The 18,863-nt window shown below is 34.7% G+C and overlaps 1 protein-coding gene across 1 annotated transcript in view; it reads left to right on the plus strand.

The window, feature by feature from the left end:
* The window catches only part of MDGA2 (MAM domain containing glycosylphosphatidylinositol anchor 2), a 996,453-nt gene that overhangs the window by 870,114 nt on the left and 107,476 nt on the right, over nucleotides 1-18,863 (plus strand). The gene's annotated exons all lie outside the window — the stretch shown is intronic.

Raw genomic sequence — 18,863 nt, forward strand, 5'->3', positions numbered from 1 at the left:
ATCTGACTTCTGCTCACCAATCCAGCCTTATCTTCTTCCCTGGGTACTGACATTCCCAAGTACCTCTCATAATTACATAACCCATAGGTGGCACTTAACAAATTAAGATGAAGAATGAAAAACTCTCCTACCACTCTCACTTCTTGCTCATGTTGCTTCAGAGACAGAGCTTTTCTTCAGTTTCTCCAATGCTGCCTCCGTGCTTGGGGCCTTCATGTCTGCTGTTCCTTCTTCCAAACACTCTAAGCCCTCCTTCCCTGCAGCTCCATTCCTTTCTCATTTCAACTTAAAGAGGTATTCCTCTGGGAGACTTTTCTTTATCATTTAGATCAAATCAGTGTCTTCTATTATATGTTCCCTCTAATTTTCTTTAGAACATTCCTCAGATGTTTAATTAAGTACTTGTGTATTTGATAATTATGAGTTTCCCTTACTGCACTGTAAAGTCTAGGAAACCAGAGGAATCATACTTATTTTGTTCACAATTTTAAAAAAAAGATTCAGAGTAGTGTGTCAACTCTTTTGTTAAGCAACAAAGAATGATTATATTTCCCCCCCATCTGATCCTGTAGAAGAGTCTAAAGACCTTCCCAAGGATTCATTCTCTTCAGTCAATATGTTATTTTTGATACTGTTTATCACACTTTTTTGAAATTACTAATTTCCTGAAACTACCAATATTGGCATATGTTATCACATTTGCTAGCTTTTTTCTCATTATTTTGGATACTATTTATTGCCTCACTTGCCACCTACCCTACTTCTATCTTTAACTTTTCCAGTGGTCTAAGTTAATTTTTGTTAGTTCCATCCTACCCACTACAAGAACTACCCTTTCATGGATGATGTCTGAACTGACCTCATTCTCCAGGTCTACATCTTTTATATAGATTTAAGATTTATGCTGAATACTCTTTATAGTCCAAATCAGTAATCAATTTCCTCTTCATTCCTAAAAACCAAATTCTTCCCCTGAATTCTTTATCTTATTAATTTAGCTACCATTATGCTACCATTTTTCTAGTGAACTATTTTCAAATATGTTTAAAACCTGCTGAACCATCTTTACCTCCATTTCCCGTGTGTCCTAAATGTAATCAGTTTTGCCTCATTTCTGTCATTTTTAACCTTTTTTTAAAATTCCACTCTGCTTCACAGACATTAATATGAATTTTCTCCTGTGTACACAATGGCATAGCATCCTGACTGATGTCATTACCCTTATACCCCCTGTTCCCAAAATTAATCAAAACTCTGTCAAATTGGTCTTCCTACATATAGTTCCACTCTCTTACAAGAATGTGGAGCTTCCAATATATTGGTCCCCTGCTCAAGGATTCTCAGTGTCTACCTTTTGCATTTTGACTGAAATACAAATGCCTAACTAAATACCCACAACTTTCCTTAAATATATCTAATATATCTTGCCAGATTACTGTACACTGCAATTTCACTGGAAAGCAAAACTTTCCTAGAACATACTCACCTTCTCTAAAATCTTTGAGTTTTATCTTACTTTTTCACTTGACAGAAGTGACTTATGGTCTTGGGATGGGGGTGAGAGATAGGGAGTCCTACACATTCTTGGACATTCATGTCAACTGCTACCTTTTTACCCTTCTTGAAATTCATAACACATTTTCACACCTCTTATGGGACAGATATTTTGCTTTATATTATAACCATTGGGTCCTTGTCTTGTCTTTTTAATAGAGACTGTAAGCTCCTTAAGAGCAGGCATTATTTCTTATTAATTTAATGTTCCCTGCAATGCCAATTTCTGAGATTGGCATATACTAGGTGCTCAATTAATATTTGTTGAATTAAACTAAATATGTAGGAAACCAAACTAAAAAAAATGTATATATATAGAATACTATTCAAGAAATCACTGAAATTTGTACATCAGAATGTATAGAATAAAGAATTTATTGTTTCTGCTGTATCATTTGTTTTATTATGATTTAACAATATTATTTATGTTTATATGATTTAATTATCTTCAAATTTCCTAATAAAAAATTAATGTGATATTCCCAAATGCTTTGTGAGATAGAACAAATAGTCACATGCTCATTCTATACATCAGGAAACTGCTACACAGAGATTTTATAAGTAACCTGCTCTTTAAGATTACATGACTGGTAACACAGCCAGAATTAAAATCAGGGTCCTTTCACCTTTGTCACCCTAATGTATTACCTCCTAATCCCAGTATTATTTATCTGCAGATATAAAGCAAATTAATAAATTAATGTAATTTAATGTTTCAAGTTCTGTTTCACCTGAAGTTGAAATATGTATAGAATACATTCTTCTGGATATTCTGAAAAATGAGAGGAAGATTAAAAAAAGCTCTTCAATACAAAAAAGAAAGAATATCAATATTTTGAATGTATTAATTACTTGCAATTATGTATACATGCACACAATTGAGTGTATATATGTATATATCAGCATATATACATATATCATATCTGATTGAAAATTCTAAGCTCATAATTATCTCTCCCAACCTCATGATTTTAGAATAAAGATTCTAGTGACTGTCTCTCAGAAGCCATACCCATCTCTTGACAAGAAATCTTTAATCTTATATCATGCAGTAGTTCAAATAGACAAAATCGAGAAAGATTTTTATTCTCATCAAAATTTAATCATATTCATTTTAGGATGAAATTATCTGTAACAGAACAGCATAAACTAAGGTTCATATAATGCAACCAGTTCCCCTATTTTCGAGTTAGCTGTGTACAGTTGCCTGAACATGAGCAAACCAGATTCAGATCCTTTATGAATCTGTAATTTTGGACCTAGACTCCATTGGAAATTGTACAAGGATGACACAGTCTTTAAACTTTAATAGTCATCTTCGCTCATCCTTAGCACTAAATGTAGTCTCAACAGAAGAATCAAAAATGCCATGCTGGTAGCATGAAATGTTCTGATATCAAAACATACATGAAATGTTTTTTTCTGACACATTCACACTGAGAACCTGGTGTGACTAAGAGGTTTAAGTGCACGCAAGGGCACTGATGTTGCTGAAAAAATGACATGACTTAGTAGAAAGTCTATTTTTCTAATTTCTATCCCCCAAAACACTTGAAAGTCCCAAAGCTATTTCTACCTAGTTTTATCAAAAAGGGATTTCTAGAATGTTAATTCTATGTTGAAATTGAGAAGAGATAAATTTCATAGGGGTAGAATTTAAATAAATCAAAAGTTTAGGGAAGATAAATGTTTTGTGAGATTAAGAGTCACTTATGGTTTGTCTCCCTCCCAATCCCATCTTGTTTCATTTATTCTTCTCGTACCCACTTAAGCCCCCATGTTGCATCACCACTTCCTCATATCAGGGAGATCATGATAGTTGTCTTTCTCTGCTTGACTTATTTCGCTAAGCATGATACGCTCTAGTTCCATCCACGTTGTCGCAAATGGCAAGATTTCATTTCTTTAATAATAATGTCCTGTGTCTTTTTGAAGGGTTTTCTAAGATAGCTACTACTATTCCTTTAAATGAATGTATTTTCTTCTTTAAGAATAAGATAAGAAAAATACTGATTTTTTGCAACTTGAGAGGACAAGAGCAGTACGCTACATGAAATGTAATCCCCTCTTTCATAAAGGAAAATTTGGTTCTAAGGAATGTATGCTGACAAGGGCAACATTTTAATCTTTTAAAATTAGTTTTAATAATATAATTTGATTTGTTCAATTTCTCAGAAAAAATTTATTTTTTACTTTTGGATTTTTTTTTTCTTTCAAAATGTGAGTTGCATGGGTCTTTACTGTTGAGGGGAAGGCAGATGGATTATCTTTACTAGCTAGAGTATAAGTTTTACAGCTAAAATCATAACCATTCTTATGCTTCCTTTTCACTTGCAATTCATTCTTGTGCATCAGTGCATTCTTGTGCATTCTTGTGCAGTCATGCATTAATTCAACAGATCTCTGTAACATGCTGCTATGAGCCAGACCTAGTATTAAGATCTGGGAATGCAGGTGAGCAACGTGGATGACACTGCCCCTTCTCAAGTTACTATCACTAATTTCAGTGGACTTCTGTTTTGTTTCTTGTTTTTTGTTTTTTTAAGGCAATCTAGTTTCAATCATCTGGGTGGGAAAAAGTACTAAACCTTGAGTAAAAAATTTGATGTGAATGTTCTCAGCTGTATTCAGTTCTCAGTAAATATCTTTTAAATATATCCTACCCACCTAGTACTTCTTCCTGTTGATTCCACTCTTGTTTTGCATTGCAAAACTTGTAGGGATCACATTGGAAAATAGAATAACACTCAATTTCCATAGACAAAGGTTAGAAGAGCTCAAAGGACTCAGCTCATTTAACCTAGCATCCTTTTATCTTGTGAAACTGCCATAGTGGCCCAAATGGGGTCATTACAAAAGAAAGGAAGGCCTTGGCTCTGAAGAAAGGATGCTGGAGACTCTGTGGTCAGTTGCTCAGAGAGCCCTCTCTTCTCTCAGTCCTTATCTTTTGCAAACTTACTAGGAAAAGTTAAAAAGTAAATATATTAAAAATTCTAAAGATGTAGTAACATATGTGAACTATCTTTTTGTAAAAGTAGCTCTGAATTGAAACTTAATTTAATTTTTAAAAAGAGGGGGAATATACTTACCAGGAGCTTAATAAAATCTGCGATGCTGTGTAGTCAATCGAGAAAGAAGCTATCCTGAGTCATTAGTTAAATATGTCCATTTCTAAAGAAGCTATTACTAGCCTGACTTTCCTTATCCTTAAGTATAGTAATGCTTATCTGATTAGCTATTGCAAGCCAACCTTCCAGAATTGAGTTGCAAGTATAAAGAAAGAATAACCTAGAAATTAAATCATTGGGTTTGGAGGACATTCTATATTTTGTTTCCAGTATTTCTGCAAACTGTAAAAATTGCTATCTATTGCAATTTCTTTGTGAAGTGATAGATTTCATAGTGACATTATAGTCAGTTCTTTAATTTCCATTTAGTCAGTTATTAAAATGTAATAAAGTGTTTCTAGTCACAAATAATATGAGAAGCTTCTTTAGGATGATGGATGCACATATGCACCTAACCATCCAATTGTTTCACAAAAAACAACAAAATGAGTGATTTCTACGAGCCAAGCCTTCACTAAGAACATGACAGACAAAAAAAAAAACCTTACTCTTGGGGCACCTTGGTGGCTCAGGGAGTTCAGTCTCTGACTCTTGATTTTGCTCAGTTTATGATCTCAGGCTAGTGGGACTGAGTTCTGTGTCAGGCTCAATGGGGAGTCTGCTTGGGATTTTTCTCTCTTCTTCTCTTTCTCTTTCCCCTCTGTCCTTCCCCCCACTCACGTGTTCTTTCTCCACCAAATAAATAAATAAAATATTTTTAAAATACCTATTCTTATGGAGCTTATATTATAGTGCAGCAGAAATATAACCCTGTCAGCACAAATAACATATTAACAACAAAATAACTATATTATATTACATGTTAAACAGTGCAAATGCTACAGAAAAAGTAAACACAGCACAAGAGAAGAAAGAGTTGGAATTTTAGGATGTTATGATATCATTTGTTCTTAATATGTTTGAGAATGATTTAAGAAATAAATTGATAAAGCAACAAAGAGAAAAAATAATCCATTCTGTAACAAATCACCAAACAATGAAAATTACCTGAAAATTTGTTTTTGTGGTAAACTTACTAGGGGGAGCAGAAAAAATGAAAGCCAAGAACTTCAAATATCTAAAATGGGTTAGAACTAAATAGCACTCAAATGACTTCAAAAAGCTAGAATTTAGGGCGCCTGGGTGGCTCAGTGGGTTAAGCCACTGCCTTTGGTTCAGGACATGATCTCAGGGTCCTGGGATCGAGCCCCGCATCAGACTTTCTGCTCAGCAGGGAGCCTGCTTCCTCCTCTCTCTCTGCCTGCCTCTCTGCCTTTTTGTGATCTCTCTCTCTGTCAAATAAATAAATAAAATCTTTAAAAAAAAATAAAAAGCTAGAATTTATTTTTAATACATAGAAATTTAAAATATAGAGTCTTGATATTGTAATTTGTACTTCAGACATGTAATCTCACATGCACCTATGATGATTATACATGTCTTCCTTCTGCTGTGTGTCACTTGTTTTAGGAGCTGTATAAAAAGGCCATTTTCAAATAAGCTCTCACTTTTTGGCCACAGAAAATTCATAGATACATTTAAGCCATATGAAACTTCTGATGCGTTAAACACACTTAGAGAGAAGAAAATAAGCAAAACAAAAATCAAATTCCTGCCTACTTATAAGTAGTTTATACATTACATTTAATGTTTAAATCACTAGCTTGCATTTAAAATGTTTGTATCGTGATAAATCTGCATTAGTCACTTGCAAATATAGCTCAACTAGTTGCCTTAGCTATGTGTAACATACCAATTCAAAGCTGTGTTTCTTAATGACTTTAAACCATCCTATAATGAGCAGGGCACATGTCACAATTGTACATATGGGTTGAAATGGAATATACATTTAAGTATGCAACCACTTTTACAAACATTATGCAAATGTGTAAAATTTTTTCATTTTGAATACAGTAATCATGTTTAAAATCAGATTTCATTCAGGACATTGATTTGGACAGAGAGTGATTTAACAGACATTTTTAATAAATGTTAATAAATATTTAAGAAACATTTTACAGGTAATGAATATTTTACACACTTTACCTTATTTACTATGCAATTTAATTATTATTATTAAATAATAACACTGTGAATTAAATATGATTACTATGTCCAATTTAAAATAGATTTATTATGTTAAGGAAAGTCAAACAGCCTGGGTATGAATCTCACCTCCACTATTCATAGCTGTCTGATCCATTTGTTCACTTCTGTATACCTTAATTTCCCCATCCATAAAATGGGGATAATGATAGTACCTGTCTCATAACTAAAATGAGAATTAAATAGGTTAAAACATGTAAAATTCTCCAAACAATGTATTCACATATTAAGCACTCAGGATATGTTAACTCTATAGTGGCGGTAGTTAGTGTCACAGGTAAAGACCTGAAGCTTAAAGAAACGAATATGGCATAGCTAGAAAGCAGGTGAACAAAGACACAAAATCAAGTCTTTTACCTTTAAGTCTTGTATCTTTCCAAAGTTCTATGTGATACATTGCATTTTGGTTGAGTTGCTGTGGATGTAGAAAAAAACATTCAGGTGTAGGTGTGTCATCAGAAGCTCTGTAAAATCAAAACTTTATTTTAAAACTGTAATTTTACTTAATATGTTTCTCATCTTTTGAGAAATGATTATTTGAGGCTTTATCAGTTTAAGTTGCCTGTGCCTTTATTACATTATTGTTTGATAAAATGGATTCAAGGATGTAATATTTTAATAGAAAAAAAATAAACAAAAAGTAGCACTATCCATTAAATTAATCTTACATATTTTCTTTGTTGGTATTAATTAGAAATGAACCCTGAGCCCTAGAACTGGCTTGATATTAGTGTAAACACACTTTCCATTGTGTATTTCTATTTGATTTCATTTTTGGCACTGTTTTGTGATGGGATATATCCAAAGGAAGATATTAGCAAGAACTCATCATTACTGACAAGCATTCTGACCTTCAAAGGGTATGACTGGAGTAAAGGGACATGAGACAACACACAATTCTCTTTCCACTTTTCCTTCCTTCTCTTTCACAAACTGACGCCCTGACAAGCCAGCGCCAATTCCTTCTTTGTGCATCTTCCTGATCACGTTTATTGACCTTCACTTTACTGAGCTCTGGCTGACAAAAATAAATAATATACACAGTTTTAAGAAAAACAGTGGTCTAAAAGTACAATGTCCATCCTAGGAGGGGAGTTGCACTTCTGAAGACTTCTGCATTTAAAGAAAATTTTTTTTTATTATTATGTTCAATTAGCCAGCATATAGTACATCATTTGTTTTTTGACTTTTGCACTTCTTAAATTGTCTCTTTTTACTAGTAATATCTGAAAATTGTCTACCTGAACAGGCAGATAATTCTACTCTTCACAGTTTCACAGATTTATTTGATAGGTAGACAATTTTACCTGGAACAGGCAGGTAATTCTACTCTCCACAGTTTCACAGATTTATTTGATAGGTAACAAAGGGCTTCTATCTGGGTCCTCTTAAATGGGTGAAGTTTTGACTCTAAGTCCCTTTATCTCATGAAGCCAATTTTTCTTATACAGCAGCAATAGTATTCTATTAAAGTGTGGAGAATGAACTATGGCTTAAAAGTCACCACTTGGGGGCACTTGGGTGGCACAGTTGGTTAAGCGTCAGACTCTTGGTTCTCGTCTTGGTTTGGGTTGTGATCTCATTCATGGTCGTGAGACGGAGTCCTGCCTTGGGCTCTCTCTCAGCATGGAGTCTGCTTCAGATTCTCTCTCCCTTGCTTGCTTCCACTTGTCTTCTCTCTCTCTCTCTTTCACTTGCTTGCACTCTCTCTCTAAAATAAATAAATAAACCTTTAAAAAATAAAAGCCACATTGAAGATCTTAGTAAAATCTTCAAATGTAAATCAAATTTTAAATTTATTTAGTGTGACTAGTGTTCTTTGATATAGTCCCCTGCCAAGGCACATGAATGTGAGAAAGAAGGGTCATGATTTTAACTATTACTTCTAAATGTGTGTGTACATACATACATCTTGTCTAACTTTTTCTCTAATCTATACTTCCGGATAAAGCATACAAAAGTTTGGTGAGATTTCAACTCCAATTTTCCTTTGACTCATTACCTCTCTATAATCAATCAGCAAATCTACCAATTCATTGTTCTTTTCGCCCTTTCATGTTACTGGTTTTTATACCCTTTGTTTTTCTGACTCTATAATTTTGTCCATGACATTTTCCTTTCTATCTTCTTTTCTTTCGGCACAAAATGGCCTCATGCATACTTTTACCTCAACATTTGTCTTAACTATTAGTTTTTCAAGGAGCTGTCCTTCACTAGGTATTGCCCACTGAAATCATGTTCACTTGGCCATGTTCTCACATCATTCACAAGCACAGTTTATAATATTTTGTCCTGTTCTAACTTGATATTGTTTTTAGTTGACTTCAATCTTGGCAAATTCTTGGCCTGCTATGGCTTACTACAGTGTAAAAATGAGGCCTTAGAATTCTACACAGCCTCTGACATGAGTGGGCAGTGGGGAAGGTTGGTATTCTTGCAGGGGTTGAAATCCAACATAGCAAGTCGAAATTAACTTCTCTGCCAAACCCATTTCATGTTTCCTTTTCCATGTTGCATCTCCTCAGCTTAGTTCCAACTTCCTTAGTGATCCCAAACTATGAAGTGTATTCACCTCAACTGTTTTATATATCTCCTTAGACGTCTTTTTCCCTCTTGATTTTTCAAATTTTGGCCTCCGAAACTTAAACAGTGCCAAGCATATACTGTTTAATAAGTAATTGTTTGTTGAACTAAATTCTATCGAATCGGCAAGAATGTTAACTTGGTAACAAGCCACAAAACCATGAGTCAGAGTTCTCTGAGTCCTGTCTAATACCAATGGGACTGAGTTTAGATTTCATTGTTTCCTTTTGAAGGGAAAAAAAACTATAGGGCAGATCACTTAAAAAATATGGGGAAAAAAGGAGAAAAGAGGCTATAAAACTGGGAAAAGATTGAGAACCAAGGATAATAAAAGGTAGTCTGTAGTGTCCCAGAGAGAGGAACATACTTGGAGAGATGCTGAGTCATAAAGATGATCGAGCCTTGTGGATTCTGCTGAGCTATCCTGAAGTCATGAGTCGTGCTCAGGAAACCTGCCTTCGGGGCAGTGTCTGTGTCTCCATCATTTTTTATTGTCCTTATTACAGCTCGTATCCTTAAAATAAACCATCCTTTAATTGAGGCACCTTTAGAGGATTTCAACTTCTCCCAGCCAAAGACTGGGCTGAAAAAAGTGCTCACCTAATTGTTTGACAAATAGTGCTATATATTGGTGTGAAATTGTGTGAAGGTTGCTGTAATATGCATGATATGTTTCTCATACCTGCCTGTTAAGCCATAATTATGATTTTTTCTTCCTGTTCAAAAATATAGCATCCAATGTTATATAAGCTGTTGATTAATAAGTTCTTTTCAAGCAAATAATGAGCGAGCCATTGATTTACTATTTTTATAACCCTCTTTCTCCAAATATGACTCGAAGTAACTAAATAAAATATAATTTGACTGAAGAATTTATTTGAAATATTTCCTAAGTTAAAAAAATAAAATTATTTAGTACAGATTCTTTTCACTGACTGTATTATTATAAACCTGAGGGCAGAAACCATGTTTTATTTATTGCTGATTTCCTCATTTAAGCATCTCTTAAAGTCTGATTCAAAGATAACTTCATCAGGGACGCCTGAGTGGCTCAGTTGGGAAAGTGTCTGCTTTCTGCTCAGGTCATGATCCCTGGGTCTTGGGATCAAGCCTCATATTGGGCTCCCTGCTCAGCGGGGAGCCCACTTCTCCCTCTGCCTGCTGCTCCCCCTGCTATACTCTCTCTCTTCCTCTCAAATAAATAAAATCTTCAAAGATAACTTCATGAGAATCACATGGAACGCTTGATAAGACATGCATTTGAGACTTCATGCTGAATGAATCAAATATTTAGGAAAATGGAACTTAGGAATCTACATTTAACAGATTCCCCAGGTAAAACTTATGCATATCACAGTTTGCAAACTCTTACCGAAGATACCGCCCACTACTTTAAAAAGAGACAAGCAGAGAAGCAGTCATCCCCTGGGCTGTGAGGTACCAGTTCAGCTCAGATGACTTCAGAGAGACTGACTGCCTGAGACTGCCTCTCTGGTTTCGATTCCTAGAAGATAGGGAAGATAGATCTCTGCTATTTCAAAAGCACCAGATTTGGGACATAAAGAGGAGATGAGATTTCTAGAGCAGCTTTGCCTACTCTACTGTAATAGCACAAAGAGTGCCCACATAGTAAAATGCAACGTAAAGCCCTTAGATGGAAGTCAGCTGGAAGTTGTGGCTAAAGCCAAAAATAATCACCCGTGGGAGACTATTTCTTTCTTTCTTTTTTTTTTTTTTTTTTTTTTTTTTAAGATTTGTATTTATTTACTTGACAGAGTGCTCATAAGTAGGCAGAGAGGCAGGCAGAGAGAGAAGGGGAGGGGAATGCAGGCTCCCCACTGAGCAGAGAGCCCGATGCGGGGCTCCATCCCAGGACCCCGAGACCACGACCCGAGCCAAAGGCAGAGGCCCAACCCACTGAGCCACCCACATGCCCCTGGGAGACTATTTCTAAGTAAGTATTTTCTTGGTAAGGATTTTGCCTTTCTTACTAATTCTGTAATAGACAGATGAGAGATAATGACCATCATAAAAAACACCACAGCCTCACCACCTCCAGTGTGTGGCTGCCTGTGTTACAGTTCAAGGAATCAGCTCAATTCTTCAAAATCAGTCTCCTTTCCCTCTTCCTTCTTATTCCATCATCCCCTGGAGGTAAAGACATAGGAAAGACCAAATTCACCCATCCCACAATATGAGCTACCAGGGCCTCACTGAACCTGCAAAGGGGAAGAGCAAGAGCTTTAAGTCTGCTGGAAACCTTTTTTTTTTCTTATGTGTAGGATAGACTCTCAGTAACTGAATCAAACTGTTTTAATAACCCAAGGTGAAAAGCAACATCTGGAATTAGGCCGTGATATCAAAAAGTAAACTTGATATCTAGCAAAAATGGAGGTAATAGAACAAAATGGTAAACAATTATAAATAAAACCATTTTCTGTTTATACCTTGGATGAAACTCTTAACAGAGCACAGCAAAAGTTTTACAGAAGCAGAGTATAAATGAAGTGATTTCATTATCAGGCTTAAAAGCTGACTCATGATCCATATAGGCTACCCTCGATGACACCAGCATGGCGGACAGACACCGTATCTCTAAGGATAACAGGAGTTTCCAAGGGGTTCTAAACTACGAATGAAACATAGCCCTTACCTCAATTCCCCTCAGGATTATAGAGGCTGGTTTACTTCTCACTGACTAATTAAGAAGTGAATACCAGGAAATTAGGATGCCTGAAAACACATGCTGAATTCTGCTGAGCTTTTAGCATTGGGATGTGGAGGATGAATTGAATCTTGTGTAACATTTGCTTATACTTGGGAAAGTGTGCATCTTAAAGATGCTTCTCAGATTGTTACATTGACAAAGGTGAATCGCAACTGTAGTGAGAGATAATGGGTAGCTTTAAATGAGCCATAAAGCCAGTCCATTGACTAAAACTAATTACTTGGCACCAGTGGTTGCTTATGATAACAGAGTATTCATTTAGTACAACGTAGAAAATTAGAATTATGTGATTATGCCTTCGATTCAGGTAAGAAACCAAGCATTGTTTTTCGATTAGAAAAACTGACGCCTACTTTGACGTTGTGGATTGAATCATAACTCATTAACCCCTTGCTAACCAAAATTGTTAAACACTTTACTGTGCCAATGCTCTGGAAGACTTCATGAGGTTTTTAAAGTGGTAATTTGGTTAAATATGAGAAGGAAATGAAAATATAGCAATGAAATACCAGATTATATGTATGTGGTTTCTTTTATTGCAGGGAAGAATAAACTTTTCATTTTGAGAAGAACCAAAGTCTTTGGCAAACCCTTGTGAAATATCCATTATTTAATATTGCATGACAAAGGGGTTTATTATAAATTTAAGAGAGCCTACATAATTCTAATGGCTAACCATGTAATTCTTTGAGCACAAATTCTTTCTTTATAATCATTACTATGAGAATCTGAAAGCAAATGTACTACCATCACTGGCAATTACAAGTGCCAAATTATTAAGTGCATTAACGATTTTAGGCAATTGGAGTCCCACTTAATGCACTAGAGTAGCAATTTACTAAATGGACTCAAGTGGCCTGAAAGATCTAATGCACCCCACAAGGGTAAGCACTCAATCACTTTATTTCCATTTGGATCATCTCTATATTCAAGAAGAGCAGTATTGTGGGAGTTAAAAATTACCATTGAGAAATGAAAAAGAAAAATATACCATAACATGAGCAATTCAGGAGTTGCATTTTCTTGAGAAGTCAGAGCTTTTAAAAGGCTTCTTTTTAGAATATTAAATTTATTAAGTTTGATGTGACAAATTACAGCCAACAAAGTCATGCCTTTATGAATAATAAAGATTCAAAGAACTATCTTGAAATCTTATCTGCAAGTGATAAACACTGGAATGTGAAGTTACTCAAAGGAATAAGAAAACAACATCTCATAAGTAGTTGGCTAAACATTCAAGGTCATTCAATTAACAAGCAAAAAATACATTTGACCTTATAAATCTAGCAGTTAATTTTTATAAAAATATACAGAACATGAGAGTGCAAATACAGTCTACGTTCTGAATATTTAAGAAGGTTTTTAATTTGGTTTGTTTTAATTTGTATTTCAGTTTAAGCTTCAAAGAGAACAGTGTATACCATCTCGCCTGAGTTGCTTTTTTAAGTGAAAATAAGTTTACTCTAAGAATTATTGATATAGAGAGATGCCTGGTTGGCTCAGTCAGTTGAGCAATCAGCTCTTATTTTGACTCGGGTCACGATCTCAGGTTAGGGTCATGAGATCAAGCCAAGCATCAGCATATGTCTGCTGGAGATTCTCTCTCCCTATCTCCCATCGTGTGCACACACTCTCTCTACCTCTCTCTATAATAAATAAGACTTAAAAAAAAAAAAAGAATTATTGATACAGAATCCTGCAACCAGCTATGCTTATGAGAATCTATTTTAAAATGAGGTTATAATTGATGAATGTCAATGAATATATTTAATAATCAAGTCTCTTGCATGAATATTCCTTAGTTATAATTATATAAGTTCATCATACATTAAATGAGGCCCAAAATTATTTCAAAATAGATTTTATAAATGCTTCATTTCATAGTGTAGGAAATAGTCTTGTGTTTTTGCTAGACAATGTTGATCAGAGGAAATAAGGACTCACACAGGATATTTCAGGTAGTGAAGGATAAGATTAAAGACATACGTGGGGATTAAAGATCTTGAATTTCACATACATCTAAGAAGAATTTTTGTGTGACCAAAAACTAGGATTCTTTCTGGATCCAGGTCTTTGGCAAGCTCCCTGGCAGCAGGACTTCAAGGGTATACATGATAGTGCTCCCCACTTACAGTGGCTCAACTGTTCCATGTGTCTATTTCTCTAGGAATCTATCTGTGTCTCTTTCTGTTATGAATTGGCTGCTTTATTCATGCAACAAATATATACTGAGTGTCTACTATATATCAGAATCTGTTCTTGGCACATAGAACTATCAGTATAAAAGTATAAGAACACCAGTGAACCCAACAGAGAAATATCCAGACATCCTTGAATATTTTTTTCTTGAATATTTATGAAATTGTACAACTACTGAGAATAAACAATAAATAGACTTTTTAAAAGTAAAGTATCTAGGATATTAGAAGATTATACATATTATTGAAAGAGAAGTATAGGGGTGCCTGCATGGCTCAGTGGGTTAAAGCCTCTGCCTTCGGCTCAGGTCATGATCCCAGGGTCTTGGGATCGAGCCCCACATTGGGCTCTGCTCAGCAGGAAGCCTGCTTCTGCCTACTTCTCTGCCTACTTGTGATCTCTGTCAAAGAAATGAATAAAATATTTTTTTAAAAAAAAAGAAGTATAAATACTATACATTGGGGCAAACCAATAAGAAAGCTTGGTGCTTCTTCCTTTGGCATGGACAGGTAGTTCAAGCCACATCAATCCCTGGCATACATAAAGGAACTTTCACCTTGGCTCCCCCTTTAAGCCCAATATAAGCCAAGATTAATCACCCCTCCTTGCTACCTCCAACCATTTTTAGACATGTGTGGGAGCCTCATTATGTTAGTAATTAAACTCTTCATATCCTTTTGGTGTGTAGTCATCAATCTTGACATCCTACCAATACTGCATGGGGCTCCATCTCTCCTTAGAGGACTGAACACAACACCCATGATCAGTAAGGCACATAATCAAATCTCTCACATTTATGGCTCCCTTCCCTTTTCATTTCAGGCAAATTGGGCATTCTAGATCCTTATGCATATCTGCGATATTTCTTCTAGGCTAGTAAGCATGATTAGGATATTAATTTGATTGTGTTTAACAAATATATCTATAAGAATTTATCTTCTGCCCTATGAACCATCTCAGATTATACTTGGTAAAGGTATCAAACCAATTTCTTTAGAAAAACTAAAGAACATGCCAAAGAATGGAAAACTTGCAATAGAAACTGTACCCAAATATACATCCTACTCTTAATAGCTGTTCACATTCAAAGCCTTGCTTCCAAAGAAATATTAATATCACCAGACATTCATAAAGTCATTTTCTTTCCCATGCTTTTCTCAAACACCTAAAATAGCAGGCAAAACGAGTGATTTCTCAGATGTCTAATTAGAACCTAAGTTTATGTTTTATTTTGTTGTTTGTTTTCCTTTTCCTAGTGGCTGAGGAATGAGACAACTCCCAAGAGAATTGATACTGTCCCTTCAACATCTGCCAAGCTAAAATCATCAATCTTAAATTATCCCATGCATTTCAATGTTCCAGATATCCAAGGAGAAAAGTGGGTGTATAAAAATATTATATCAATCCAAACATTATCAGTTTTAAAATATCATAACCAGATATATGAGTCAATACCACTTACCACACTATTGATGGAAATATTTTATAGCAATATGCAAATATAAATTATTACTAATGGTAATTTTTGTTACTAATAGCAAATATTTTATTATTAATTATTAGTTATCTGGAAGTTAAAAAATAAAGCTCAAATGTCTATTCTTCAAAAAGACTCACTCAAACTAGTAAATATAAGTTAAATTAAACAAGCTAAAGTCATATAGTTTAAAATACCCCTTTAGGGGGTGTCTGGCTGGCTCAGTTTGTAGAGCATACAACTCCTGATCTGGGTTATGTGTTCAAGCTGCATGTTAGGCAGAAAGATTACTTAAAAAAATAAATAAATAACTTTGAAAAAAAAATTTAAATATCACTTTATAGTAATTTTATAAATTATCCTATTCCCAATATATATGAGTATAATAGTTAACAGATATTTGAGGAATTGAGTCAGCTTTGTTTTAAGAAACACTGGATTATTTTAAAATTTATTGCTTCCCTAAACTGATAGATTCAATTTTTAAAGACAAGCACATTATTCAAACTTTTCCTCATTTTTGACACTATGATATAATAAAACTTTCCTTCCTAGCAATTATCATATATGACAAACCATTCTAACCACTTTTTAAAAAAAAAATCTATGCCTAAGGTAAAATAGAAAATAGGTGTTTGGTCTTTGTCCCTGGCACATAGCTCCTAAAACTCCTAGAATTTCCTGAGTAATAACAGTGACTTTGGTATGCTAATGAGATACATCTTAGTCGAGGGACTATCAGTAATTTGGGAATTCCTCAACCTGATAAAGGACATCTAAAAAAAACTTTTTAGCTAACCTTATACATAACGGTAAAAGTCTTTATCTTCTAAAGCAGTGAACAAGGAAGATCCAGATGTCCAATCTCACTACTCTTATCCAGCATTGTGTTGGTGATCCTTGCCTGTGCAATAAGACAAGAAAAAACAATAAAGGTATAAGTTTAGAGAGGAATATATAAAACATTTTTTTAAAGATTTTATTTATTTATGGTAAAACACATTTTATTCACAGACAATATTATTATCTACATAGAGAACCCAAAAAATATCTACAAAAATTGTTGTTAGAAATGTTAAGTGAGCTTAATGAGATCAATATATATACAAAATTGCATACATAATTGCAACGAAAAACTGGAAATTGAAATTTAAAAACAATAAGATTTATAATAGCACCAAAAATATGAATTACTTCACTATAAATCTCAGAGAAGATATCTAGATACTGAAAAGTACAAAACATAGGTAAAGGAAGTCTAAAAGGCTGAAATAAATGGAAAGATTTATAATTTCAGGGATTGGAAAATAATATTTGGGGGATTTAAAAAGTCCCTAAATTGACCTATAGATTTAATGCATCCCAGTCACAATCCCAGTGAGATTTTTTTTGTACAAATTGACAAGGTTATTCTATAATTTACATGAAAAACACAAATTTTCATTTTAAAATAAAATTATAATATATAATAATACACAATTTATTTTTAATAAAATAAAATAAAATTTACAAAAGGGTGTCTGGGTGGCTCAGTGGGTTGAGCCTCTGCCTTCGGCTCAAGTCATGGTCTTAGGGTCCTGGGATCAAGCCCCGCATTGGGCTCTCTGCTAGGCAGGGAGCTCCTTCTTCCCACTCTCTCTCTGCCTACTTGTGATCTCTCTCTTGTCAAATTAATGAATAGAATATTTAAAAAAAAATATTCATCAAAAAATCCATAATCTTGCTTTCTATATCAAATCCAGATGGATAGGCCTCTCTCTCCATTTAATTTCTTGGATATAGCTACTAACGTGTAACCTAAGATATCAAGAGACATGCTGGCTGTCTACCCACACTTGAAAGACAATTGTAGGACAGGTATAGGATTACTACCAAAAACAGCACCAATCTATACTAATTCTGAAATCCATCTGAACAAATGTCAGAAGTTCCTTGATGCCTGTAAGCTTCTTTAAAACCCTACAATTTGTTTCAGAATCTGTGAGATGATTTATTAAATTCTTCAGTGGGCCTTTTGTGTGAGGCACCACCACTGGTATTTCTGATGCCCTAAAATAAATAAATAAATTGCATTTATATCCTTGCTTTCATATTTAGACAATGATTTCCTTGTAGTGTCCTTCCTGCATTTGACCTTTTCTTGGCAGCCTCTGCTTAATCTTACCATTGTTTGTCTTCTGGAAAGCCTGACAATTCTCAATGCGATAAAACTCCTGATCATTCATGTGTAACCATCCCTCCATTGTTTGTTTCTTTTACATTTCACTGTAAGCATCAAGATACCACCCAGGCTGCATGTTCATCATGTAGGCTAGCAACTTTCCTAGCTAGATCATTCCGTTCATTAAGGATCATTTGTGATGCTTTCACCCATTGCAAGTATCCACTTGCCTTCAATTTTTAAAAAGGTTTTCCTCACTTTCCTAGAAGTCCTCATCTATAGCTTTCTCAAAAGCCATGGTGCTTCTACAAAGGATAATAATGACAATGATAGTTTTAAAAAACGTCTACAATTTTTTTGACTGTCCTGCAACAATTTCTCTTCCCTTGAATAAGAAATTAATTAGCTAATTGTTTTAAATGAATAGGAGGTAGTACAACTGATGCAGCATGGTTTGTGGGCCAAATTTTACAGATCAGTGCAGTTTCTGCCCAGCTCTGTCTCAGAACTATCATTTTTGGAATTCAGTCACTGGTGTGGGGCAGCACAGATCCCATAGAGAAATTGCTAGTCGACGTTCTAGCAGGAAGCCTCTGCTAACATCGTACCTGATAGCCAACATCAACTGTCTTGCTTGTGAATGAAGAAGACTTTAAGACTCCAGCCCTGGCCACTATCTGACTGCAACCCTATGAAATGCTGTGAGCAAAAAACACCCACCTGTGCTGTCATCCCCTAGAACCATAGAAATAAAAAAGAAGGATTTTTTTTTTTTTTATTGTAGCAACCTTAATTTAAGTCTAGGACAATCTGTTATGCAGTAATGGATTAAAAATCAATTAGTTCAGAAATCAATTAATCCTATGCACATTAATAGAATAAAGGAATATACTCCTATGATCATTTGAGCAGGCAAAGTGGCTCAAAATACAAACATGTAACTAAAGC

Source organism: Mustela nivalis (assembly GCF_964662115.1).
Source record: "Mustela nivalis genome assembly, chromosome: 6".
NCBI lineage: Eukaryota > Metazoa > Chordata > Mammalia > Carnivora > Mustelidae > Mustela > Mustela nivalis.